The following is a 26644-nucleotide window of genomic DNA, read 5'->3' as shown; positions in this document are numbered from 1 at the left end:
AAGGGAAGGTTCTGACGGAAAGCAAAGAGAGAGAATGTTGAAAGGTCACTGAGAGCCAGAATGCAGAATGGAGCATGCCGGGAAGAGTCCAGAGGGCAACAGAAGGCGCCCAAGTTGGGGGGTGGAGTGGGGGATGTTTGCACCAGGGCCTGGGCTGCCCCGAGGGTGGGGGTTGGGGGAGGCAGGGCCCCAATGGGGAGGGAGGAGGCAGTTAGGGAATTGGGAGACAAGTAGGGCCCCAGGGGCAGGTGGAGGAGGGGAAGGCAGCAGGGGGACGAGGGGCTCAGAGGACTCTGAGGAGGCCTGCAGCAGTCTCGTCCTTTAATGCCCCCCTTCCTCCCCCAGGAAGCAGCCATGGGTTCAACAGCTCTCTAGGATTTGCCACTGGAATGCCCCTCGGGCTGGCAGAAGGCTCCTTGTAACACTGCCACAGGCCCCTGAGGTCTGGGGGTCTCCCGAATTCAGGGGTTGGGGCACCCGTATCTGGACGGAGCAGTCCAGCCTGCCCCGAGTATCGAGTATTGTCACTGAACTCGCAGAGCAATCAAATCCCAGGCAGGAAGAGGGCCAGAGCGTTGCCCCCTCCCTCATGATGGGAGGACCAGCCTGGAGGACTCCGGAAGGAGCAGCTGGTGCTCTTCTGGCCTCTAACATGTCCTGCTCTCCGTTCTTCACTGTCTCCCTACCTCCTTCTTTCTTTCTTGACTTGAAAATCAGAAAAGCAGTTTCAAGGCCTGGCTTTGCCCCCCACTGGCTGTGTGACCAGGGTCAAGCCCTGCGCCATCCATTGGAGCCTCCTGATTTCTGGAAGCCCCGCCGCCCAGGCCGGAGGAGTAATGGAGCCAAGTGGGCTTTGAAAACCCCAGAGGGGTCTGCTGACACTCTTCAGCGCCCTCTTACTTCCTTGTTTGAAGACCTTTTCTCCTCTGACAGGGACCCCCACCCCTTGTGCCTCTGCGCTCACTCCCACCTCTGAGGGGTCATGCTGCAGTGAAAGGTCAAGGTGAAAGTTCAAAAAGTCCAGCTGCTGCTGCTTCCCTGGGGTGAGCAAGATTCCCAGGGAGGCTCTGAGGCCCGGGCAGTCCATGCAGAGGCTGACCCAGGGTCTGGTGAGGGGTGCCCGGGGTGACTGGAGGATTTGCATCTTTCCTCTGCCAGAGGAGGGTACTGTGGTGCCTGTTCCTGGGTCCTAGGCCACAACAAAGTCCCTCTGGCTCCCCACTGCTGGCCACACGAATGGCCTCCTCCAGGCCCATGTCGTCTCTCCCTGCACTGGAGGAGTTTGCTCGGCGAATTCCCCCCTTGACCAGGGGAGGCTGGTAAAAGACACTGCCACAGGGATGTCCCAAGCACCCCGATTTTCCTCCAGAGGAGGCCAGACCTGTGGGGCCTCACCCTCAGCCCATTTCGTTCCTCTGAGAACAAAGCCCTGTTTTCTGGAATTAGGTTTGATGGCTTTGGCAGTGGGGAGGACACAGAACGTCCAGGCTTAAGAGACTCATGACAATTTCTCCCTAGGGAGGAGAGAAGGAAGCCACAGAGGAAAGCTTGGCAGGGTTGGGAGAGCCGGAAGGGGATCCCACCTCTGCTGGCCACTGACTCCGGACTCCCCTGGACTCGGTGATTTGATCCTCTTATTTACCAAAGAAGTTGCATGTACTTGCATTTAAATTCTTCCCTATTTCTTGGTTTTGGATCACAGAGGCCACCACTATCTGCATGGTGGTCGCCCCTTGCCACTTTGCTTACTCCAGGCAGCCTTCCAGAGGGTAGATGCGCCCCTTCCTTTGGGTTTTCTGAAATGGCGGAGGACGACCCCCACCTCCTCCACACTCTCTGCTTTTAGGGGCTCAGGAGTCTGGCGTGAGCTAACCTTGCGATTTCACAGATGGGGAAACAGAGGCACTGAGAAATCCTCAGCCTTTCCATCACCGACTGGGACCAGAATCCAGGAGGCAGGCCCCGGGAAAGGTCCCCTCCTCACCGTGTTTCTGCAGCCAGCCTGCGCACGCCCAGGGTGCGGGCAGCGCTGTCCGGGGCACGCCCAGCTTCTGCATGCAAGAGAAACGCCCTGGCCCGCCCTTGCCCACGGATTTTGGCTCCAGAGCAGCTTCTGCGGGAGGAGCCGGGCTCTGGGCGCTGCGAGCCCAGGCAAGACAGCCTTTAGGGCGGGTCCGCCGACCCCCAGGCCCACGGCCACCCACAGCCTCCGCTCGCCCCCTGCCGGCCGAGCCCAGAACGACAGCCCCGCCGGCCTCGGTCTGTGGGCAACACCCCAGAATCAGCGGGAAGCGACCACCGGTCCCACGGGGATGAGGACCCGCCTGGACAGGTACTCTGCCTTGCTGCTTTTCAGCCGCATGACCTGGGACAAGCTAATTAACCTCTCAGAGCCCTACCTGTGAAGTGGGAATAATAGTGCTTACCTTTCAGGCTTGGTGTGAGGATTACATAGGAGAACATATGGAAAGCGCCCAGCACGAAGGAACTGCTGGTTTTCGTTTTGTTTTGTTTTGCTGAGGAAGATTCACCCTGAGCAAACATCCGTTGCCAATCCTCTTGCTTGAGGAAGACCAGCCCTGAGCTAACATCCATTTCAATCTTCCTCTACTTTGTATGTGGAACACCTCCACGGTGTGGCTAGTGGGTGGAGTACGTCTGCACCTGGGATCTGGAGGGCGAATCCAGGCCACCTAAGCAGAATGTGCAGAACCCTAACCACTCTGCCACCGGGCTGGGCCAAGTAGGTGGTTTTTAATGGTAACTATTATTAAAAAATGCCCATCTCATATGTTGGCTGTGAAAGAAATGAGGTCTGAGAAGGCTCCTTATAAAGATAAAATGATAACCACACGTTGATGCGAGGTGGCTGGTGTGGTACTTCCCCAGGTGGGGCCTCTGGGGGCTGTCAGGAGCCGTCCTCTATTTTATGATGGACACTGACCTGTTTTCGTTTTCTTCCTTTTATTTACTGCTTATTCTGGGGGTTGAGGGTGAGGAGAGGGCATGACTCCAAAAGGGTAGGACACAAATGCCTCACCTCCCCCGGAGGGTTTGACGCCCAGCCACCCGGCTTTCAGAGAAGGGCAAGTGTCTGTCCCTAGTGATTTGGATCTGGCTTTTAATAGGCCAACAAGATATATAGTGAATGAAAAGTGAAGGAGCTTTTTCTGTGGAGAGGAAAAAAGATGTGGGGTGGGACCCCAGTGGAGAATGAAGGGAGGAGGGGTAAGCCAGGGGTGCTGGGGGGGTGGTCCTGGACAGGCCTGGGGCTGTGGTTCCCAAAGCCCCTCCCTGAGGCAGGAAGGGCTGGTGAGTGGACGGTGGGGAGGGCCAGTGAGGACACTACTTGCCGGTCATCACCAGCCCATGCCCACGCTGAGCCTGTCTCACAGTCTGTACCCAGGGTCCTGCCATTGGAGCACCCAATCTGCACCCAGGATGGGACATCTGCTCTGTCTCCCTCTGTTACCTGAACCCCTAGAGCCCTAAGGCAAGCCCCGGGACACCTAGGCAGGTGTAGACAGGAGTTCCCACACTTGTACTTGGGGGGAAGTGCTCAGGGGGACACAGGGAACTCCCTTATACACAGGTCTTTGGAGGGTCTTATTCAAGGACTGAGTCCCCTGGGAGGAAGGGGTCATGCCTTCATCTGAACTGCTCAGCAAGCAGTCCCACCCAGGAAGGACCTGGAGGGTGAGTAGGGACAGCTAAGAGAGGCTGAGAGATGGAGAGAGGGGCATAGGGAAGAAGAGAGGGAGGGAGAAGCAGAGAGGGAGGGAGGGCATCTATGTTACTTCTTGGCGGGGGGGGGGGAGCAAGCCAATTTGCTGCTCCTCGACAGTTTGCCTAGCTCTTTTGGGGTGGGCAGACAACCCCAAGTTGGGCCACACTAGAGTGGCCTTCCTGCCCCTCCTCTGCATTCCTCGGCACTGGAAAAGGGCTGGCAGGTGGCAGAAGATGCTGCAAAGGGAGGAGGCACAGGCTGCCCCGGGCATTAACATGATTTAGGAGATACGCAGGTCACCGTCTCCTGACTGAAAGCCGTCCTAGAGTGAAGGTTTGCAGCTATTTCTGGGCAAAACCGTGTGATGAGATGAAATAGCTCAACTGCTGACCATTAAGTCAGAGAGGCCGTGGCCCTCGTAAATCTCATTCTCTCCGGCCCTCTCTGTGCCGCATGGGAGCTCAGCCCAGCCAGTGCCAGCTGCCTCGTGGGGTCCTTGTCTGTCCTGGCAGTGCCTCTGAGGACCCGGCGGGCTTTGGTGCCAAGCACTGTGGCTGCACTTGAAAGCCGCCTTGCATGTTGACTGTTTTCCTGGGTGACCTAGAATTCCTCCGAGTCTGTACCAGCTCAAACCCTCCACAGCTCACGTGGGACAAGCTGGCTTTGCCGCCGACATATCTGACCACTTTAGACAGGTAAGTTTGCCTTCCTGAATCTTAATTTCCTCATTTTAAAATGTCAGCAATGATAGCTCCCTGGCAAGGTTGTTTGTGAGGGTGCAATGAAATGATAAACACAGAGTGCAGAGTGCATCCTGGTACAAAACATGCCTTGTGTCCTTTTCTTACAAAGCCGGGCTCAATTCCGTCCCCTCTTCCTGGGGTGTCCTTCCCCTTTTGTCTTCCTGGGCAATTCCTACCCATCCTCCAGGGCCTCCTCCCTAGGGAGCCTTCTTGACTCACCTGAGCACAGCTGATCTCCTGCTTCCTGCTGTGACTGCACTTGAGACGCTTTGGTATGGTGGCTTCAAGATTCAGAGGCGAGGTGACTCTGAAGAATGGAAATGGTGGGTTTGCTTTGTGTTTGTGGAACTAGGAAAGGAAGATGGGAGATCGAGAAGGTAGTGGTTAGGGGCAATCTCAAATGGAGGGATTTGGGATTAGGGGAGATGGGATTATTGGAGTCGGGGGAGTAGCTCTGCTCCCTGGCTAGCAGATGGGAGGAAGATCCTGCCTGGTCCCTCCAGGACAGTAGGCCTGCAATTCCACTGGTGGCCACGAGGTGTCAGTGGTGTCCCTGGGGCAGCTGGGTTGAGAGAGGGAGCTGGTAAAACAGAAAGCACTGCTTTTTGAAAAATTCAGCATTTGTCCAATCCCATATTAATGAGGTTAGAGCTGCAGCTCTTGCTTCTCCTGCCCTGCCACAGCTTATGATGATATTCACTGGTCCCCATTCTCCCAGTAACCTACACTGGGGACTGGGCAGGGCCCTCATGCTGGCTGTGTCCACAGCCCTTTCTCCTGCAGTCAGGAAAGCCCAGAGTGTTGCAAACGAGTGAAAGTGACAATGCTTGAATCTGCCCTAATTTTTTTTTAAAAGTTCAATTATTCACAGACTTTGGTACTTTAACACGAGTAATATGATACCAATGACATACTTCAAGATGGTGTGTGGTGACATTGTAGGTAAGAAACACTGAGCTAGAAATGCTGGGCAGGTTGCCCTCCTGGGACAGCAAAACTTCCAGCCAGGGGGCCGTTGCTGTCGGGCTTTTCCTGGTTATCTTTTCAGAGAGGCCGCCGAACAGAGTGATCAAGAGCACGGCTCTGGAGCCAGGCTGCCTGGGAGCAAGGCTTTCTCTTCCACTCGCCAGCTCTGAGATCTTAGGCAAGACTTATCCTCTCTGTGCCTCAGTTTCCTCATCTGTGAAAGGGGAGTAATGATAGTCCTATCTCATAGGGTTGTTGGGAGGATTAAGTGAGTAATTACAATGTCAAGTGCTGAATCAGTGCCTGGCACATGGCGAGGGCTGCATAAGCATTAATTAACTCATTATTATTAGAAAAGGCCCCCACCTACCCACTTATTGTTCAGTTGCATCAGATGCTAGGTTCAGAGTATCGTTCTTTTCAGATCAGAAATGGAGAGATGGGTGGGAAGGGGTTGGTCAGAATGGACCTCTCACCCAAGCAGAGAGGGCTGGCTTCACGGGTGGGTGACCTGCACAGGAACACAGGGCCCTGCCCTTAGAAGGGCCTTGTGCCTGGTGTAATGCTCTGCTGTGGCTGTCTTGACATTCTTTTTCTTTTTTGAAGATTGGCACCTGAGCTAACAACTGTTGCCAATCTTATTTTTTTCTGCTTTTTCTCCCCAAGTCCCCCCAGTAATAGTTGTATTTTTTTTCTTAGTTATGGGTCCTTCTTGCTGTGGCATGTGGGACGCCACCTCAACGTGGCCTGACGAGTGGTGCCATGTCCGCACCCAGGATTCGAGCCAGCAAAACCCGGGCCGCCGAGGCAGAACGTGTGAACTGAACCACTCGGCCATGGGGCCGGCCCCTTAATATTCTTAATAACATAGGAAGAAGGGACCCCGCATTTTCATTTTGCGCTGGGCCAACAAATAACGGAGCAGTTCCTGCAAGCAGATTCCTCTGGTGCAGAAGCCCCTTGCCTTCCTCCTCGTCTGCTCACACTGGTTCCCTTCTCTCATCCCAGGCGGACCCCCCACCCGGGAGCTTTCCCACAGACTGAGCCTTTGTTTTCCTCCAACATTTTCATGAAAAAGTTCAAGCATATAGTGAAGTAGAAAGAATCGTAAACACCTGTACACCTGCCACCTAGGTTCTGCCGTGAATATTTCCCGTACCTTCTGCCTTGTGTGTCTATGGCAAGGCTGTTGCTGTCTTACCTACCCTCATCCTGGACCCTGTCCTCACCTACTGGCCTCTCGTCTCTTGCTGACGGCTCTAAAGCTTCCAGCCCCGCTGTCTGGACCCAGAAAGGCCTCCCGGGCTGGGGTGGGACGGCGGCCTGCAGGAAGGGGCTCTGCGGCTGCTGGAGAACCTGCTGGGGAAAGGCTGGGACCCAAGTCCCGCCAGCCCTGTGGAACCAGGTGCAGAACAGACTAGGATGTGTTCCAGAAGAGCAAGGAAGGTGCCATTCTGGAGTGCGTGGACTGAGATTCCTACTCGTGACCATAGTCCCTGTTGGTTCCTTTCATAGTTTCTTATGCCTCACACAGTCTTCCAAGCGTTTCTCACAAACCTGGTCTGCTGGGCAGACCCCGGTAGCCCTGGGAGGGAGGAGGGAAGAGATTTTTCTTTCCTCTTCACAGCTGGGGAAACTGAGCCTCAGAAATTCCTCGCTGACCTGCCCAAGGTCCCGGGGCTCAAAGAGGCGATCTGGGAACCACACCCAGGTCCTCCGACCCTAAGACCAGGCCTCTTTCTTTTGATCTCGTCGGAGGAGGGCAACAGTGTCACATTCCCCTGGGTAACTTGAGAGAAAAAGAAAAAAAACTTTCTCTCTAGGGAAAAAGAGGGTGTCTGGGCTGTGATTTACCTCTGGGAGCACTTGGGCCAGGAGCGATCACATTTCAAAGGGTTAGAACTCATTTCTTTACTTTTCCAGCTTGGGCCCAGAGCTCAGAACCGGGTGGGCTTCTCCAGGCCCCTCCCAGCATGCCCACCCCCTCCCAAGTGCCACAGGCAGGTGACACCTGTATTATTGCTAAGGGTTAAAAAGCCCCCGAATCAATAAAACCCATTAATGAGTGTTGGTACCTCGAAGGCTACAGATAAACCCCTTCTACTCGGTAAGTTCAATCCCATAAAACAGCTCTCCTCTTTCGATCCTGGCATTCATTTGATAGAAAATGTGCAGAAATTTTTAAAAGGTGACTTACTAATTGCCTGTAAAATAAAAGGCAGATGGAAGCTTTATTACAGTTGAAGGAAGTCGGGAATATTAAGGTAAAATGTCAAATAACAATTGATTTTCCTCAGACATAAAGGGGCGATTTATGGCTTCCTAGTTACTACAAATGAGAAATTATTTGAAGTTTTAAAAAGTATGAGGCGAAATAAAGATTAAATAGAAGATGAAATCATAGGGATTTCTCTGGGAGGTGACTTCAGTGCCCCTGGGGGCTAGAATTCGTGGGGGGGTGGGGCGCCAGGCCGCTGGGCTGGGCTTGGCATGGCGCTGTCTCTGAGGAGAGTCTGCTTTGCGGGAGGACCCAGGAAAAGGAGCTGGGGTAAGAGCTGGGGGCGGCCGGGGGCGATTTCAGACCGAGGGGTTTGGGATTAGGGGCGATGGGCTTATTGGATTTGGGAATACAGCTCTGCTCCCCAGCCAGCAGATATTGGGAAACTAGGAAAGGAAAGGGTGGGTTGGCCTCCCTGGGACCACGATGGCCTTCTTCCAGCCGGGTGGGGTCCATCATTGCTGCTCCCTGGACAACAGCAGTTGCACATGCCCCTCCAGGCCACAGCACAACCCAGGGCCCTGTGGTGACTTCACCTGGTCTGGGCTGACCTGCTCTCTGCACTGAGAGGCAAAGGGGAGGAGAGGAAAGAACGGTCACTTCCTGGCTGCCAGACCCCGCATTAGGGCTTGTCTTAGCCTGGGGTCCCCCAGAAGCTGACTTGAGACAAGGATTCAAAGGCAAGGCATTTATTTAAGAAATGCTCACACACAACTCCAGTAGGAGAGTGGGGGAGTGAGGCATAGAAGGGAGGACAACTCACAAAGGGTGTGTCGTTAGGCGTTACCCTGTGGGTGGCTGGGGCTCCACCTCGCTTGGTGACTTGGGTGGCCTCAGAGTGATCCTGCCTGAAGGACGAGGGAGCCGGGGTATTTATGCACCCACTCCATCCTGTTATGGGGCGGGCGAGCCTGCCGAGTGGGGTGGGCCTCATCCTCTGGTGCTTCCAGGCTCACAGGCTGTCAGAAGCTAGGTCCTTCGGGCTCCAAGACGATGGTGCTCCGGGGAGGGGGGCAGGGCACCCACAGCCTTGGCCTCTGTGCTTTATGTATTCATGTCAATCCTCGTAATTCCTGCCATGTGCATATCAGGGTGCCCCCACTTTCTGGAAGAGACACTGGGGCTCAAGATTTTCAATACCTTCCTCACACCAGGAGGGTTTGGCCCCAGGGTGCTGACTTCACGGCCTTTTCTCTAATTTCCGTGTAGAGGACACATCGGGGAGCGTGATAAACTGCAGGTTCCCGGGCCCACCCTCAGAGGTTCTGCTCTGGCCAGGGGTCGTTTATGGGGCGACAGGGGTGTTTGGGAATATGCACTTTAATAAGCCGCCAGCCAGGCGAGCGGCCACTGGCCAGCCTTCGAGAACAAGAACGACTTGCCACAGCCCCTGCGGCCTCTTTTGCACAAGGGCCTCCTTCCCTCCTCCCGTCCTTTTGGGTCTGCTCCCCCATCGTGCCGCCTGGGGGTTCTCTGAACCGCACCTCTGTCCCTGAGGCCCAGGGGTGGAGAGAGGAATCGCTAGACTGGAGCAGGCCCCCAAAGCGGCATGGAGAAGGGGTGGCCCTGCTCTCTGAGGCCATGAGGGGTGGGGGGGATGGCGGCTGAGAACAGGAGAGGCTGCAGGGGAAATGCCCTGGACGGGGTCTCTGTTTCCTTAGCTCTCAGAGGTACGACGGTCCTTGAGAGGAGGGGATGGGGGCCGTGAGGGTGCAGTAATAACCCTTGGTGGGGAGTGGGGTCAGGCTTCAGAAAAACTGCAGGTGAGGAACCAAGAAAACGGGAGCAGACCGCACTGCAGCCCGGCATGAAAGGGGAGAGCCACCAACAAGGGAAGCGCAGGGGGGAGGCAACGGGCCCATGGCCTCGGGACAGGAGGAGCCACCTGACGCCAGGGGTGACCTGGGGAGACCCTCGGGGGCAGGGGGCCCCTCTCTAGCACTGTCCGCAGACACTGCCAGGTGCAGTTTCCTGTGACAAAACTTCTAGCACCGTGTTAGTTTCCTCTTGCTGCTGTAACAGGTCACCACCAGTTTAGTGGCTTAAAACAACGCACATTTAATATCTGACAGTTCTGGAGGTCAGCAGTCCTGAAATCACGGCGTCAGCCAAGCTGCGTTGTTCCTTCTGGAAGCTTTAAGGGAATCTCTCCTTCCTTGCTTTTTCCAGCTTCCAGAGGCCACTGCATTCCTTGGCCCGTGGCCCCACATCGTTCTGGCCTCTGTTCTATCCTCGCCCCTCTTCCTCTGACTGTCCTGCCTCCCTCTTTCCTTTATAAGGACGCTTTTGATCAGAGTGGACCGTCCAGGATAATCTCCACATCTTAATCTCCTTCATTAATCACACCTGGAGAGTCTCTTTTGCCGGGTGAGGTCACATATTCACATCGGGGCAATCTGGGGATTAGGACGTGGACGTCTTTTGGGGTTCCCGTCTCACATGAGCCTTAGCAGTCTGGGTGACCATGAGGAAGGCACGTCCCCTCTCTGGGACCTTGGTTTCTCCACCTGTGCGATGAGGGTGGGTCCCTCCAGCTCTTTCAACCTGAGTTTTTCAGTGGGGGAGCGTCCTGGGGGAGAGTGTATAGTCGCTCCATTTCAGGACCTGCCAGAGTCCCACCATGGTGTGTGCTGTGTGTGGAGCGTGTGTGTTTAATCTTCTCCATTTGGATGTGGTCCTAATCCAATAAATGCTTAGGATATTTCTATAGAATAGATTAATTTTCACTAGAAAAAAATATAATTGGTTGATGTTAAGGCTAGTGCCCTGACAAATCCGCCTTGGCCATATATCAGAGGAAGCAGAAGACCCAATACGCTCGCACATAAATATGCCATCGTCCCCGCAGGCCCGCCGAGCGCTCCGGGGAGGCTCCCCTCACTGATTTATTCTTCATTAATAAGCTCCATGCTATATTAGGATCAGATTTATGACTCTGCCTTTCCAATATTTCTGACATTTCATCTGCAAAGAATTACAAATGAAATCTTGAAACTTTGCCGCTTCCCCTGGCTGGTGCGCGGGCACCGTGTGGCCGAGGGGAACAGGCAGGAGGGGAGGCCCCGCGGTGCGCGGCACAGAGGCGTGTTTCCAGCGGAAAGAAACGTTCAGGTTGACTTTGGGTGGCCTTGGGTTTGTGAACAGCTCAGGAGGTGAGCAGGTGAGGCTGGAAGGCTGCGGACCACGGCCACAGCCACAGCAGTGACACCAGCGACATTTCATAGAGGCCTGCCGTGGTGCCAGGTACAGGATTCATTCATTCAATCATTCGTTCGTTCAACAAATATTTGTCGAGTACTTACTGTGTGCAAAGTGCTGTGTGTGTTGCTTGGTGCTTGGGATGCAGGGAAGACACAACGAAGCAAAGATGAAGGCCCTGGCCCTCAGGTGGAGGATGCTCTAGCGGAGGCAGGGAGTGTCCAGCAAGAAAGCACGAATTTCATAAACAAGGAAGATATATAGTACCTTCTCGGTGAGAAGGGCCTTGGCAGAAAGAGCAGGGTGACGGGAGCCAGGGGTGCGGCGCGGGGCAGGGGGCAATGGTGATCAGGGAAGCAGTTCAACTCTTGAGCTCAGGGAACCGCGACCATCCCGTTTCGCAGATGAGGAGACAGGCTCGGGGGGATGTGTAGCTGCGCTGTGACGTGAAGCGGCGGTTTGCAAAGTGCTGTCTCAGCCCTTAGTGTCTGTCCTCCCCCTTGGCTGCACACCAGAATCCCCTGGGGACCTTAAAATTGCTGTTGCCTGGGTCCCACCCCAAAAGGCTCTGGGTGCAGCCTGGGACTTGGGGTGTCTGAAGGGCCCCCATGATTCTGTTGTGCCTCTGGGGCTGAGAACCATGGGCCTGAGGGCCAAGCTCAGGCATTGAAGGCAGAGAGGGCTGCTCGTGGGTTCCAGCACTGCCTCTCAGGCCTCCAGTTTCTTAAGATGTGGGCCAAAATATCTGTCCCTGTGCCGTGAGAGGATGGCATGAGGGTGACATGTAGTGAGTGCCCCAGGCCCCTTGTCCTCCTCCCACCAACCCCCACTTCCAATTGGCCCTCCTGACCCCAGAGTGGTTCTTTTTTTTTTTTTTTGGTGAGGAAGATTCACTCTAAGCTAACATTTATTAACATCTGTTGCCAATCTTCCTCTTTTTTTTTTTTTTGCTTGAGGAAGTTTGTCCCTGAGCTAACATCTATACCAGTCTTCCTCTATTTTGTATGTGAGACGCCATCACAGCATGGCTTGACCAGCGGTGTAGGTCAGTGCCCAGGATCCACGCCCGCGAACCTGGGCTGCCAAAGCAGAGCACGCAGGACTTAACCACTGCACCATGGGCCTGCCCCCCCCAAGAGTGGCTCTGATTATTTCACTCCCACGTCAAAGCCTCTGAGGCCACTTGCTCAGAGACACAGAGCTCGCATGTGGCTGATGGAGACAGAGATGCAGAAAGGGCAAACAACAGGTGAGAGAGGGGCAGAAGAGGAGCCCATGAGAGGCTGTGGATGCTAAACCAAGGGCAAGGAGGCTTCCCGGAGGAGGAGGGGCTGGTAGGGGCTGAGGGAGTGGGGCCAGGCCTGGGTGTTTGGAGGGTGTTGTGAAGGGGACCCACCGCCAGGGGGCCAGGGGCCCATGCAGAGGACCACCTCCATCCGCCGCAGTGTTATCTTCCTCTCCAGGGGGTGCTCTGCAGGGGAACAGCCTGAATGCAAGCAGGGAGGCAGGGCGGGTGAGACAGACGGAGGAGAGCCCCGCTGGGTGTTGGGAAAGGCGGGGAAATACAGGTGGAAGGGAAAGTGGTTCCAGGTTGTGGGCCTTGAAGCCAGGCCTGCACACCTGGACGTGATTGCTGGGGAGCCGGAGCAGCTTCCTGAGCAGGGGAGGGCAGGGCGAGACCCTGACTAGGGGCTGAGGGAGGAACCGAGAGGCCACAGGTCGCAGGAGAAAGCTGCACAGATGCTCCCGTTTTCTTGCTTTGTGGCTTGGACAGTGTGGCTGCCCCAGGCCTCAGATTCAGGCTTGTGTGCTTAAGGGAGATCTGACGACGAGGCTTCAGGATGCTCGGGAAGAATCAACAGATAAAGGACGGGAAAGGGGCTTTGAAAACTGGAAACCGCAGTGGGGAGTCTGCTGTCGCTGGTGTTTGAAGGACTCACCGGGGCGGTGGGCAGGAGAGTCTGGGAAGCCCCTGGGGGGGCCAGTGGGAGACAACTACACCCGCCTCGGGCCAGTGGAGGCGGAGAGAAAGGATGACTCCAAGGGAAATGCTGGGACGGAGACAGGACTTGTATGGGAGATGAAGGTGAAAATCCCCACTTCTCAGAGCTGGAGAAGGGAGGGGAGGAGCTGCCATTTACTGAGTCCCCCCAGATGCCTGAGTGGTGCCAGGCAGGTTCCAACAGCTGGGGAAACTGAGGCACAGAGAGGTTAAGTAACTGGCCTAACATCACCCAATTAGTAAGCAGCAGAGTCTGGATTTGAACCCAGGCAGCCTAACTCCAAAGTCTTTCTACTAAAGCCAGATTGCCCAATTTATCCAACCTGGGAGTTTATTACGAATGTGCATTCCCAGGCCCTTCCCTCAGAGGTTCGCACTGGATCCAGGACCTCCTGCCTCTGTCTGCTGCATTCCTCATGCTTCGATATTCCTCATGTTCAAATACAAGGTGGGTGATAGCTTGTCTTGGGCAGTGCAGCAGCCACACAACCAGTCCAGACAGGAATAATAGTAACGCCAATGATAGCTAACATTTAATGAGCACGTACAGGGCCGGGCTCCAGGCTAAGCATTTTATGCACATGGTGCCATTTAACCCTCACCACAACCTGTGAGGAGGTGTGTTAGCCTCACTTTACAGAGGAAGACTAAGGCCCAGAGAAGTTGTGTGACTTGCCCAAGGTCACACAGCTTGGAGGACCTGAGAGTTGAACCTGTTTTATCCTGGGTCTGAACTCTCCTTATCAGTCCACTCTACCCCATTCCCAGGTGGCATTTGGCCCAGGTGGGCACTGCCCAGCTAGAGGATGAGATTTCCAGCTTTAGGAAGTCTGTGTCGTGTAGATGTGTACCCAGAACTGTGTAAATCTTCTGGTTTTGAAATGTGTCCATGGCAAATATGTTCCCTCAAAGTACCCCTGCCTGCACTCCTGTCATTTAGTGTACGCTGAGAACCTGCCCTTGCCAGGCCCCAGTCGGGGGACGAAGGAGTCAGAGTCCCCACCCTCAGGGGACCTGAAGATGGGAGCCCTTTGTGCTCCCAGGGCCCCGAGCCTCATCAGTATTGGCATTTGGACTGGATCATTCTTTGTCGTGGGAGGCTGTCCTGAGTATTGCAGGATGTTCAACAGCATCCCTGGCCTCTGCTCACTAGATGCCAGTAGCACCCACCTCCTGTGACAACCAAAAGATGTCTCCAGACGTTGTCAAACGTCCCCTGGGGGGCAAAATCGCCCCAGCGGAGAACCATCGCATTAAAGGGAAAAAAATGACTCCCGTATTCTCTACCCGTGGACTAAATTTCACTGACATTGATCTAAAATGACCGATTCCATTTTGATGTTAATATTTTTCTACCAGCTGCCATTTTATTTCCTAATAAAGGACAAATCAAACTTAAGCGCAGCTGTATTTCCTTTTGTAAATAATGCCTAATGGATTTAGTTTTGTCAGCTGCCTGGAAAGTTCCGGTAGCTCACACAGAAGTGAAACACCAGTTGGAGGTGCTGCAACTGAGAAGTTCTTCTGACCAGCACCCCGGCACCCCCTTAAAAGCCATCTGTACTTGGGGTTCTCCGCCAGGCTGCCACGGAATCACCAGGGCCTAAAAAACACAGATTCCCCGCTCCCACTCCTTGAGGTTCTGGTTCTCTAGGTCTGGGCTCAGGCCCTGGCACCCGTGTGTTTTAAAAACTCTACAAATAATTTAGATAACCATCCAAGTCTATAATATAATGTTTCCCGGCATTCTTCACTGTCCTCTCCAGCTGCCCTGGAAACAGGCTGGAGTTTGGCTGGGGTGCAGTTCTAAAACTGGCCACGAGATGTCGCTTTTTAGCCACAATTCCCCACTGGGTGGCCCTGCGGGGAGGCAGGTGGCTTCTGCAGAGCAGAGAGAGATGCGGCCTTTGCTGATGGGCCAAGGCCGTGGCATCCTGGCTCCTTCCTGATGTACAGCTTCTGGAGGGATGTGAACTGTGCCCACTCCCTGCCCACCCCTGCCTCACACAAAGCCTCTCGGCAGACAAGAGCTGGGAGCTCCCACTGAGCTATTACTAGTTCCTACTGTGTTTGGAATCACCAAAGGCAGAATTATTAGGGCTGAAAGGGACCTCAAGAACCTCTGGCGCAGTGGGCTTCAAACTTTTAAATAAATGATGTGGTTTCAAACAAGTTATCTACTCTCTCTGCCTCAGTTTCTTCATCTGTAAAATGCAATAAGAATCTATCTTGTGCAAACAGTTGCTATGAGGACAGAGATGAGCGCAGGTGAGGCATGTGGCTATGTCCTCCATAAACGGAAGCTTCTGTTGATATTACCCTTTCACATATGGGTTAGCTGAGCTCCATGGAGGGAAGTGGCTGGCCCAAGTTCGCATAGCGAGATAGCGCTGGCTCTGGGGCCCCGTCTCAGAATTCCTGATTCCCAGTCTACCACTGTTTTCAATGCTCTGATTCTTCCCTTACAGAAAAATCCAAACCCCAGAAGACGGCACAAAGAACAATAAAAGATGGCTTTTCAGGCAGTGAGTTCTGCCTGGTGTTGGGAAAAGCCCTGATCCTGGCTTGGGGATAGCATAGTGAGTTCCACCTCAGCGTTTCTCTGGCTGGTGGGTGAGGATGAGTCTCTATCCTGGGGTTTGAGGAGAAAAGTAGCTATGCGTCCAGGGTGCAAGTGAGGATCAGACCAGAACATCAGGAAAGCATTGTCAGGGCGCCGGCCTGGTGGCGCAGCGGTTAAGTTCACATGTTCTTCTTCGGCAGCCTGGGGTTTGCCAGTTCAGATCCCAGGTGGGGACCTATGCACCACTTGTCAAGCCATGCTGGGGCAGGCATCCCACATGTAAAGTAGAGGAAGATGGGCATGGATGTTGGCTCAGGGCCAGTCTTCCCAGCAAAAAAAGAGGAAAAGAGGAGGATTGGCAGTGGATGTTAGCTCAGGGCTAATCTTCAAAAAATGAAAAAAAGAAAAGCGTTGTCAGATGTGAATCCTCAGTGTAATTAGAGAGCCACAGAACCCTTCCTCAGTCCCTAAGAGAGATGGCCTCTCTCAGGAGGGCATGAGTCTGAGACTTGGGCACCAAACTGGGAGCCCAGGGACCTCAGCCTAAATCTGGTTCTGCTGCAACTTGCTGTTTGGCCTTTGTCAAATCACTTTCATTTTCAAACTGGGGGAGATGGATGAAATTATTTGGGGGGTTTCCTTCTGGCTGTCATTGTCCTTACGTGCCCATCTCATCCTCTTCAATTTAGCTAACAGGCCCAGAAAGGGTTAAGCAATGGGCTGTCCTTCTTCCTACAGGAAGGTCAGGGGTGAGGCCAATACAGGAGGTGGCCCTGTCGGTGGAAATGATAATATTTACTTCCTAGACTCACATTTGTTCCCTCTGTCCGACACTTGCCTGCAGTGCCCTTGTAAAGACGTTGGAATGGGAGAGAGGTAAAGAGTGAGGGACACAAGAGAGGCTCGGCCCCCCTCTGAAGTGGATAAGCTGGTCGCACCCCCTCAAGGCTGGTCTCATTTGCCTTCTTCATTTTTAGACACATTCCAAACTTTTCAGCAAATTACAGTGTTTGCCAACTGGCTGTCTGGGCCCAGCAGAGAGGCTATTCATAGCCGTGCTGGGAGGCTGCCATCCTGGAGCAGCCCGTAAGAAATTGGGCCAGAGTGGCTGGGAGTGGTGTCCAGCACCCTGGGGAGAGGCTGGAGCTCCTGGAGCAGGGTGGCAGAGCAGCGCAGCCCTCAGCAAGGCCCGCCAGGACGTGCCCACACCTGGGCCCTGGGGTCTGCCCCCGACACCCTGCACACCAGGGGGCTGCCTCCGTGCCCCTTGGAGATCCCTGAGAGCCCGTGACAGACAGCCACGCAGCTATGGCACTGAGCAGAGTTAAGATTCACCACGGATCAGCTCTGCATCCTGCTGGTTGCTGCCCCATTTCACTTCGTTCATTCCCTCCCTCCAGCCTTCCTCAGGGGCTGAGTGCTGGCTCTGTCACTACCTAAGAATGTCAAATCGCCTTTGTGAAGCTTGATCTTCCCCATCTGCATAGAGGGTGGATCTGAGCGCCCAGGGTCTTCTAGCCATATGTGTGAGCCCCCCACAGGGTGTCTAACACAGGGGCATAATAAATGTGTTTGTGTGCCCTCCCTGCCCAGGGCTGGGCACTAGGGCACACAGAGGAGAAATAGGAATAAAAGCGCTCCTTGTCCTCCAGAGGCTCAGTACCCAGACTGGGATGCGGGCACAGACCAGGGCCTTGCCCAGGAGAGCAGCACGCCCTCGCATTTGTGCCGGGTGCCACAGTTCACGAAGGGTTTTTGTGGCATTTGTTCCTCCCCATGACTCCACAAGGGAAGCCAAGCGTGGCGATGCTCATTCGCCTGGGGAAACAGCATCTCAGAGAAGACCAACACTCGGTCAGTTCAGTATATGGGCAAGGAGCCGGGGCCCCTGGCACCTTTTCAGGGCTCCGCTCTCCACTCTAACCTGCTCTCTTGGACTTGCCACCCCCCAGACTCTGGCTTTTCCCTCTGTGCCCCCCAACCCAGTTTCCACTAAGAACTCGATTCTCTTATGTTCTCTCTTCTCCCCACCCCAGAAAATTCTTCCCACTCTCAGCAAAGGCTCTGATTAGGTCATTTGCACTGTAACCTGTGCCCAAGTTTCTGGCGTCCCCCACGCCGGCCTCATCTCCCACTGGGGAAGTCAGGCTGCTTTCCTCTGCTGGGTAAGGATGGTAAGGGGAGCACCTGGAGACACCTTTTTTTAAGGGAAGCCTTAAATATTCTGTTATTTTTTCCCTCTTTCTTTTCTGTATTTTTCTTATTTTCCACAATGAGTATGTATTACTTTACAATTAAAAAAAAGGAAATCTTCATCTAAAAAAATAATCAGGGGCCAGCCCCATGACCGAGTGGTTAAGTTCTCATGCTCCACTTCCGCAGCTCAGGGTTTCGCCGGTTCAAATCCTGGATGTGGACATGGCACCGCTCATCAGGCCATGCTGAGGCGGCATCCCACATGCCACAACTAGAAGGACCCACAACTAAAATACACAACTGTGTACTGGGGGGTTTGGAGAGATAAAGCAGAAAAAAAATAATAATCAGACACAAGGCAAGATATGCTTAGTGCCAAATGGCCAAATGACAGAGACGCACTGGTCACTGAGGCCCTGAGTGGCCCAGACGTGAGGGAGGGGTAGGAAGGAGAAGTGCAGGGGGGGCAGTGGAAGCACCCTAGGGGGCTCTGGGGACTGCGGGCTCCATGAGGACAGGGGTCTGCCGGGTGCACCTCTGCACTCCAGCACCATGGACAGTACCTTGCACACAGTAGGCTCTCAGTAATGCAGGGCCCTCAGACTGCAGTGCAAAGCAAAGACCTGGGTGCAAAGTGTGCCTGAGGCTGGGGCCGGGAGGGAGAGATCTATCTAGACTGGAGGGGACGGTTACCTGAGTGAGCTGAGACCCAACCGGAGAAGCCCCTCAGTGCCGGGCCCAGGAGGGCTCCTTCATCCCAGGAGGAAGAGCAGCCACCCAAGGCAGGGGCCCAGGAGTGACATTTTGAAATCAGCATTTTAGGAAAATGGGGCCAGTGGCCCAGCCAGTGCTGACTGTGAACTAGAATGGGCCCAGGAGGGGTCTATGAAGCTCCTAGGTCTCAGATAGTCCTCTGAGAGCCACTCCCTGGTGACAGGCTCAGTTTAAGCCAAGTCCAGTGTGAGAGGACCACAGGCCATCCCAGGGGACATGTCTAAGCAGGGCATTATTGGTGGAATGCTCAAAGTCCCAGGGACAGAACGGGGCTGGAGAGCTGGGAGTTATCCCACCTCAAGGGCCAAGTTGGGGCTGACAGGGAGGAGCAGAAAGCTGAGGGCTAGTGTCGGGGAAGGTCCAGTGAGGAGGGCGGAGCAGAGAAAGCAGTGAGGGTGTTGGAGAAGTGGGAGGGGAGTAAAGCTAGGGAAGGGTCACGGAGACAAGGTGGGGACAACCTCCAGGAAAAGCAGGGGGATGAGGGCTGGGAGAGGCCCTGGGGCCCCAGCACGACTGGAGACAAGGTGGGGACAACCTCCAGGAAAAGCAGGGGGATGAGGGCTGGGAGAGGCCCTGGGGCCCCAGCACGACTGCAGCCGACACTGGCCCTGTCCTTACAGATCCTAAACCAGGGGGCTCAGCCAGTGACCCCCTCCACCCCCACTCTGCCTCTGTTCTTGGGCTGTTTCATGAGACAGCTAGGAACAAGTTATACTAGATGATGCAAATAAAATTCCATGTCCTTCCCAAAGGATCTAGCCCCAGCCTCCTCCCTGAGCCGTCTGTCACCCCCGCCCTGTCCCCTGCTGGCTCCTGCTCCAGCCACACAGGCTCGCTCCTACGTGAAGCTTGTTCCTGCCTCAGGACTTTTGCACTCGCTATTTCCTCTGCCTGAAATTCCCTAGCCTAGATAACCACATGACTCATTCTCGACTTCCTTCAGATCTCTGCTCCCTTTTCGGAGCACCTTCCGTGGCTGCCGTATCTCGCGGCTACCCTATCTACAAGAGCACCCACGCTCTCTTCCCCTCCTCCAGCTTTCCTTGTCTTCCTGTTCCCTTCACCACCTGCCATGGTACATTTATTGGTTGACTTGGTTAGTTTCTGCCTCTACCCATCTTGGTCAGCTATTGCTGAAATAATGCTGTGTAACAAACCATCCCAATACTCAGGGACTTAAAATAACAAGCATTTATTTTTCTTATTTATAAGTCCAGGGGTGAGCCAGGGCAGTGCAGCTCCAGGCTGTGGCTTGGGTGCAGGTCTGCTCCAAGTGTTTCTTCATTCTCCTTGGACTAGCGGCTCCTGGGGCACATGCTTCTCATGGAAAACGGCAGGAACTGAAAAGCCAGGCCGACCCTCACAGCACATTTGAGGGTGCTCATGACACGGTGCTAACATCCTACTGCCAAAGCAGCGTCATGGCCAGGTCTGTTACAGTGCAGTGGGAAAGGATCTCCCCCATAACAGGTGTGCGAATGTCTGAGTGGGGCGGGGTGGCTAAGGGATTGACTATTTTCGTAACAATAATCCAAAGGATTACCTCCCCCAATAGCACATAAACCCCATGAAGTTAGGGCTGTAGCCCAGCTTTATCTCCAGCACCTGGATAGTTCTCCGTACTTCACAAGGGTGCAGTAAACACTTATTAGGTGACTATACAAACTAACCACTTGGCATGTGGATGACAAGGCTGTCTTTCCCCTCCCAGCTCCTGTGCCTGAAAGGGGCTGTCTCCCCATCTCCCTAGCGCAGCTCTCCTACCCCACCCCTCTGGGCCCAGGGATCTGCTGCTGTAACACAAGGCGTGGGAGCCTCCTGTCTGCCTTGGGCTCCCAGTACCTTCCAGAACCTGTGTGCCCCTTCTTCTGTTCACCTGAACTACCATCCCCCGGGACCCTCTGGAAGAAGCTTCCAGGGCACCTCAAACTTAGCCAGCTCTTACATCTGGCCCCACTTGTCATCCCAAGATTGGCCTTGCTTTCTGACCTAACCACAGCTTTATCCCTCTTACTGACTGCAGAGTCCTGGCCGGCAGCGGGGTGGGGGGCCAAGGGAGCCAACACCCTGGAACGCTAACTAATGAAGAGTGTGTCCAGCTGGATTGAAAAAAAAGTTGCTATAAAGGATGATATTGGACAACTGGTGGAATTTGAAAACGGACTGTATGTTAGATCCTAGTATTGTGTTGCCATTCAGTTTCCTGACGTTGCTCATTCTCCTGTCGGAAGGGAAGAGGACGTCCTTGAAATATTTGGGGGGAAGGTCATGATCTCCGCAACTTACTCTCAAACGATTCAGCAAAGTAAGAGACAGACTAATAACGTGTATATTATTATCTTAAATATACATACATATAGTGAGAACGAACTTAAGCAAATGTGGCAAAATGTTAAGAATGGGTGAATTTAGGTGATAGGTGTATGGGAGTTTATAATATTCTCGCGACTTTTCTATAAGACTAAAATTTTCAAAATCAGTAAAAACAAAAGCTGACAGGTGGGGCCTTTTAAGCACTCTCTGGGGGTGGGGAGCTGGGGCCCCCTTATTCTGTCCCTTGTGCTCTCTTGAGCATCACGGGGGCCCCCACCCCCACCCCAGGCCAGGGTCTTGTTTACTAAACATCTCAGCGATGAGCCATCGCCCCCTGATTTCATCAATTATAAATGTGCTTTCTGCTCACCACAGGGCAATTTGTGACGGACTGTGGCTTGCGGTGCATGCAGCACATCCAAGTTCACCGCAGCCGTGAGTAGAGAGGAGGGTTGGGGCCAGACACGGGGCCGCGGGGGCGGGCAGGGGCACCCAGGCAGCCCTGCCCCCTTCCTGTTTGTCAGCCAAGGGAGGCTGCAGAGGGCAGCGGGCAAGCGGGCCACTGCTCAGGCTGCTGCTGCCAGGCCAGCCTCGTCAGGGAGGTGTCCTGGCTCCCGGAACCAAAGCAAACACTCGGGCTAACCCTGCTTCAAGCGCCTATGTGTATAAATGCATTTAATCTGCAGAGCAAACCTAGCAACAGCTGTTATTATACTCATTTTGCAGATGAGGAAACTGAGGCACAGAGAACTTCCTCAAAGTCATTGGTAAGTGACAGAACCAGGTCTTACTCTCTTAATCATTATGCCTTATGGCTAAGTAATTTACACTAGTAGATACTATGTATGTATAGTTGACACCTAATGAGTAAAAGTCACCAGTAGCAACAATGTAACTGCTGTCTGATTGACCTGCCTGCACCCCACGTGGATAAGATCTTTTCTCTGTGTAAAAGCAGGCATTAGCTCCTACTGCCCATTTAAAAAGTAGAAATCCTTACTCTGTTCTACAAAGCCCTCTTTCTTATCTAATTTCCCATTTCCCCTCCCCCCTTCTTCTGGCAACACACCTTTCCCTATCTGCATTACCGCAGTTCAGTGGCAGTTGACCCCCCCCCCCCCCCCCCCGCTTGCCTCGCCTCGGACCAAACATGTGACCTGGGCCTGGCCAATCAGGGCACGAATCCCCTGCTATAGTGATTGGTTTAGGGAAGGACACATGACCCTTCAGAGCCAATGAGGATCTGCTCTGGGACTTCTCTCTGAGCTCCTGGGAAAAGAAAATCTCTCCTAATGTTGGGGCAACTGAGAGGCTGAAGGTGAGCCAGGAGCCGCGCAGCTGTTGTGTTGTTCCCCTCAACTTCCAAATCGTTTTCACTCCTTCTAACAATTCCAAATCTTACTTTTCCCCTACATTCTTCCTCTCACCAATAACATCACAGCACTCTAGAGCTTATGTGGTTTCCTAAGTTTTGGGGATTAAAAGCTGCCTTTCACCTTCTGGCTTTCCTGGCCACAGTGATAGATGGTCTGAGCCCCGGCTGCTTTCTGGTGATGGGGGATCTAGCCTGCCCGCCCTTCCTCTCTGGTTAGTTCTCAGAGTGCAGATTCCCCTCCTCACTCTGCTCCCACACAGGTAACAAAAGAGAGTCAGATCATGGCCCTAAAGGCATGAGCGGCTGGTGGTGAAGCAGAAAGCTCCAAAGTTGGGGCTGGAAGGCTTTGGCTAGAGTCTGAACTTTGCCACTTACTTACTGAGCATCATCAGTCACGTTAGTTAATCTCGCTGAGGCTCAGTTTCCCCATCAGTAAAATGGGTACTGCTGAAGGTTAAGTGAGATGGGGTCTTCAGAGATGTTCTCTAGACTGTAAAGCACCATGCCTCCTGACTGTTGCCCAAACAGAGATAGAAATGGGTTTCTCCTCTTCCAGGGTGTCACTGAGCTTCTGGTCATGTGAGATGGGTGACTGAGCACAGGTTTTCGAACATCCAGACAAGCTGCCTTCTATAACTCTGGAGCCTTCCCACCGTCAACCACATATGGACCCTGGGTCAGAGTTTGCGGAATGAGTGAGTAAATAATAATTGTGTCAGAATACAAATGTAGATATTGTCTTATTTTAGTTATCGTTAGTCTAAGGGACCATTCTTGCTACGGTAACATTGCATAGAGCCCAGAAATTCCAGAGTCTGAACTGAGACTTTGTTTGTGACTTAAAGTGAATTCACGGGAAAGTCATGGGCCTCCGGGAGTTTTCATTCAGAAACAGGAGAGATTATTCTCACTGAAGAAAATTTAAAGGAAGGTGGGAGACAAAAATAAAGCTGTGTTTTGATGATACTAGGAATTGTACTTGTTCGCTGTCCCAGTTACACCTGCCATTACAGAGGTTATGAATTAAGGACTCCAGGAGTCTAAAATTATATGCAGAAGGCCTCTGAGGGCATGGGAGCTGGGTGGGGGGGGAGCCTTGGTTGAAAAGTGTGAATTAAGCCCCAAGAGCCTTCCCAGCCTGTTTCTAGGGACCCCGTCCTTGAATCTCGCTGCTTCTCCCATAGGCTGCTAGAAGTCTGAATACACCCCCCAAAGCCCCTCCCCCAGGCCTCAGTCGTGGGAAGGGGGGCCCCTGAGCAGCAAGCCAAGCCCTGTTCGGCCTGGACCCCAATTCCCATCCACGGGGTGGTCTGGGCAGTGGCCAGCCAAAGAGTGGTAATGACTGCCGAGGTGCAGGGGGCTCAGGTGGGCCCCCCAGGCCCCCACCTCCATGTGGGCAGTGAATGGCCCTGGCCCAGGATAAGACGGTGTCAGCAGGCGCCTGCCCACCCCTCGCTGGGTTCCCAGGCCCCTGGAGCCCTCTTGTAACAGGAGCCATTTGCCCCATAACCAGTGGGTGACCAGGTTTTTAATCTTGCAGGCCCCTTGGATCTCAGCTGGGAAGTGGGATTTGTCAGATGCGTAGGCGGGGCCTGTCTGGGAATGCCAGAGGGCTTCTCAGCAGAAGGGGGTCGTCCGGGAGCAATATGTCTCCAGTCCAGACTAGTCCCCTCACCCCTCCAACCTACCCCATCCCCAGAAGATGGCTCTGCTCCTCCCGGGGGTCTCCAACATGCTCAGCAGTTGAGAATAAATGAAAGCCTGAATTCGATGTCGGGGTGGCTTATTTCTTACTAACTCAGGCACACATCAAATTGGGCTGCCTCTCTGCTTGACCCTCATCCTCTCTCCTTTGAAACTTCCTCTCTGGCCTGCTGCCCATCAACAACTGCCCTGTAAAGACCCTCTGCCTGGCCACTGAAGAAGCTGCCTCCTGGCTATCAGGAAGACAGCCGTCAGTGAGAACACTGGGCCAAACTCTGCCTACTCTCCTTGCTGTGTGACTTTGGGCCCATCACTTCCCCTCTCTGGGCCTGAGTTTCACTAGGGGAACAGACTTGGAACTTCTGGAGTGCCCAGTATCTACCAAGCTCTTGACACCCATGATCCCACACAACCCTTGTCAATGACCCTGTGGCATAAGTTTTTTTTTGGTCTCAGTTTACAGGGGAGAAGATGCCACCAGGGAGAGGTGAAGCTGTTGTCTCAGGCTGCACAGCAAGTTGGTCCAGGGCCAGGATCTGAAGCCAAGTCTCTCCAACGCCACTGCCTGAGCACTTTCTCCTCTGCTGCAACCTCTGTTGCTGGAGGGTGCCTTCCAGCCTGAAGGAGAGAGCTGAGATTCCAGCCCCTCAGCTTCCCGGACTTCTCCGTGGCATTTGCTGCCTGACCGCTGGCACCTTTCCTCCTAGATTGTCCCTCCCATCTCGTCTTTCCCGAACTTTCGCAGCATGTGCAAGCTGCCCAGTTTCCTTATCTGTAAATTCAGCTTCCCAGGGTCCATAGACTCAGATGCCACCTCCTCAGAGAGGTCTTCCCGGATCACACCATGGGACCCACAGCCCATCCCTCTCGCAGCGGGCGGATTATTTTTCACCTTCATTTGTTTCCTGCCCACTAGAATGGGCGTGACACAGAGGTGGGGGGTTGATCCAGCGCCCTCACTCTTGCATCCCAGCACCTGAGCCCATGCCCGGCCGCACAGTGCTCAGTATATAATTGCTGAGTGAATAAACAAACGAATTTATGATAATAACAGCCACCGTTTCTGGAGTGTTCACTGTGTGCCAGGCACTGTGTCGATCTTCATAACAACCCCACGAGGAAGGTCAATGATTACACCCATTTTACAGATCAGGAAACTGAGTCATACAGAGGTAAAATAACTTGCCGGTGGTTTGCCTCTGGCCGTCTGCATGTCTGACTCTAGTGCTCATCAGAATGCGTTGTCGCCTCAAAAGTGCCCTCAAACTCCAGTGGCTCGTATCAACAGAGCTTCTCCTGGCCTTGCTAAGAGCTGACCTCTGGCCTCAGTGGAGCCCCGTGCATGGCTCGCCCTCTCCCAGGCCCCTTGCTCTTGCCAAGAAGAGACGCACTGAGCCCCCACTGGAGCCCGGGGTACAGACATCCTTTCCCTCTCACGGGTGATGGTCCAAAATTGAAAACAAACACTTTAAAATAAAAGCCATATTAAAAAACAAAACCAACTTTCTGCCTTAAAATATTGTGAGCCAGGGGGCAATTAGCAATTATGCTGTATTTTATTATGAGAAGATGGAATTCTAATTGGACTGATTTGAATTCCACACACCTCCACAGATTGTTTTGGAAATTAAGGTATCAGTTGTATCGGTAATTATGGTTTACCATTAAATTACCCCCCCGCAGAAAACTGTTAAATTGTCTGTGACAGTGCTTAAATTTAGCCCAGACCCATGTCCTGTGAAGACTGTGCGAGCCAATACAAGCCACCCGCAAACCACTGGGTGCCCTGTGCCAGGCACTAATTAGGGGTTGAGGTTTCCAAAGTCTTATCTGAGACAGCACGGACAAGCCCTGGGATGGAGGACGCTCACGTGGAGGGCTGGGACGCCCCCCAGGGCGACATTCTTGGGTCCTGCCCTGCTTTGCTGGCCCAATACCTGAGCTGCCGCAGGCATTCTGGAAGGCAATGTGGTTTCAGCTGACGGGCGACACTTTGCCGAGGTGCCACCAGCACAGAAGGAGCCCTGGGGCAGTGTGGACAATGTGTGGCTTAGGGACATTGCCATGAGACACATGTGGGATTGAGTCCCTGCTCTGCTGTTTGGGGAGGGAACTCAGGAGGGCCATTTAATCTCTTTTGAGCCCCTGTTTCCTCATCTGTTGAATGGGTATACTACCAGCCTCACACATGGGTTGTTGTGAAGATCAACTGAGACTATTAATAGTGACAATGACCGTCTCTGGTGCCCGTGCGATGTGCCAGTCACGTTCAGTCATCTTTAAGCTCTACAACAAACCTGTTCATTGGACAGAAGTGCTGTATTGGGAGGACTGTTTGATTGCAAGCCATAAACCTGGATTCCAGCTCACCTAAGCAAACTGGGAATTTATTGGAAGGGTGAGGGGGAGCTCAGTGAATGGAGAGGAAGGCTGGAGAAGAGGCTTAGAGCGGACAGGACTCAGTGAACGCCAGCAAGCCTAAGGAGCTTGAATTCCTCATCATGCCCTCCCAGGTACCCCCAAGGGAAGGAACAATCTGATCCCCTCGCCCACCTCTCGGTCCCCACTCAAGACCATGGTTGAGTTGTAGAGCCCCCTTGGCTCCAGAAGGGGGAGGCAGCAAGAAGAGTTCCCAAAAGGCAGGCCCCTGGATTTCCTATTCCTTAAGACGATACAAACAGTGATGAGGGCAAATTCGGGTGCTGGGGAGTGGATACTGGGCACGATTATTACTATCCCCATTTTCTAGACCAGGAAACCAATGGTCAGAGCCATTCACTCACTTACCTAAGTTCACCCAACTAG

The 26644-nt window shown here is 53.6% G+C and overlaps 1 long non-coding RNA gene across 15 annotated transcripts; it reads left to right on the top strand.

The window, feature by feature from the left end:
* The first annotated feature begins 1888 nt into the window (after nt 1-1888).
* LOC103566457 (uncharacterized) lies at nt 1889-25526 on the top strand. Of its 15 annotated transcripts, none has more exons than XR_011523319.1 (8): nt 2118-2332; nt 4370-4422; nt 4658-5614; nt 19665-19876; nt 21136-21195; nt 21487-21527; nt 22692-22830; nt 24296-24894. It is a non-coding gene; the product is annotated as an uncharacterized lncRNA (long non-coding RNA). The 15 variants fall into 15 exon arrangements; XR_011523328.1 differs by having other exon boundaries at nt 19747-19917; nt 24296-24893; XR_011523320.1 differs by having other exon boundaries at nt 2162-2332; nt 4332-4422.
* Nucleotides 25527-26644: the final 1118 nt, after the last annotated feature.

This window comes from Equus przewalskii, chromosome 10 (assembly GCF_037783145.1).
Source record: "Equus przewalskii isolate Varuska chromosome 10, EquPr2, whole genome shotgun sequence".
Taxonomy (NCBI): domain Eukaryota; kingdom Metazoa; phylum Chordata; class Mammalia; order Perissodactyla; family Equidae; genus Equus; species Equus przewalskii.
This window is presented reverse-complemented; position numbering and strand designations above follow the sequence as displayed.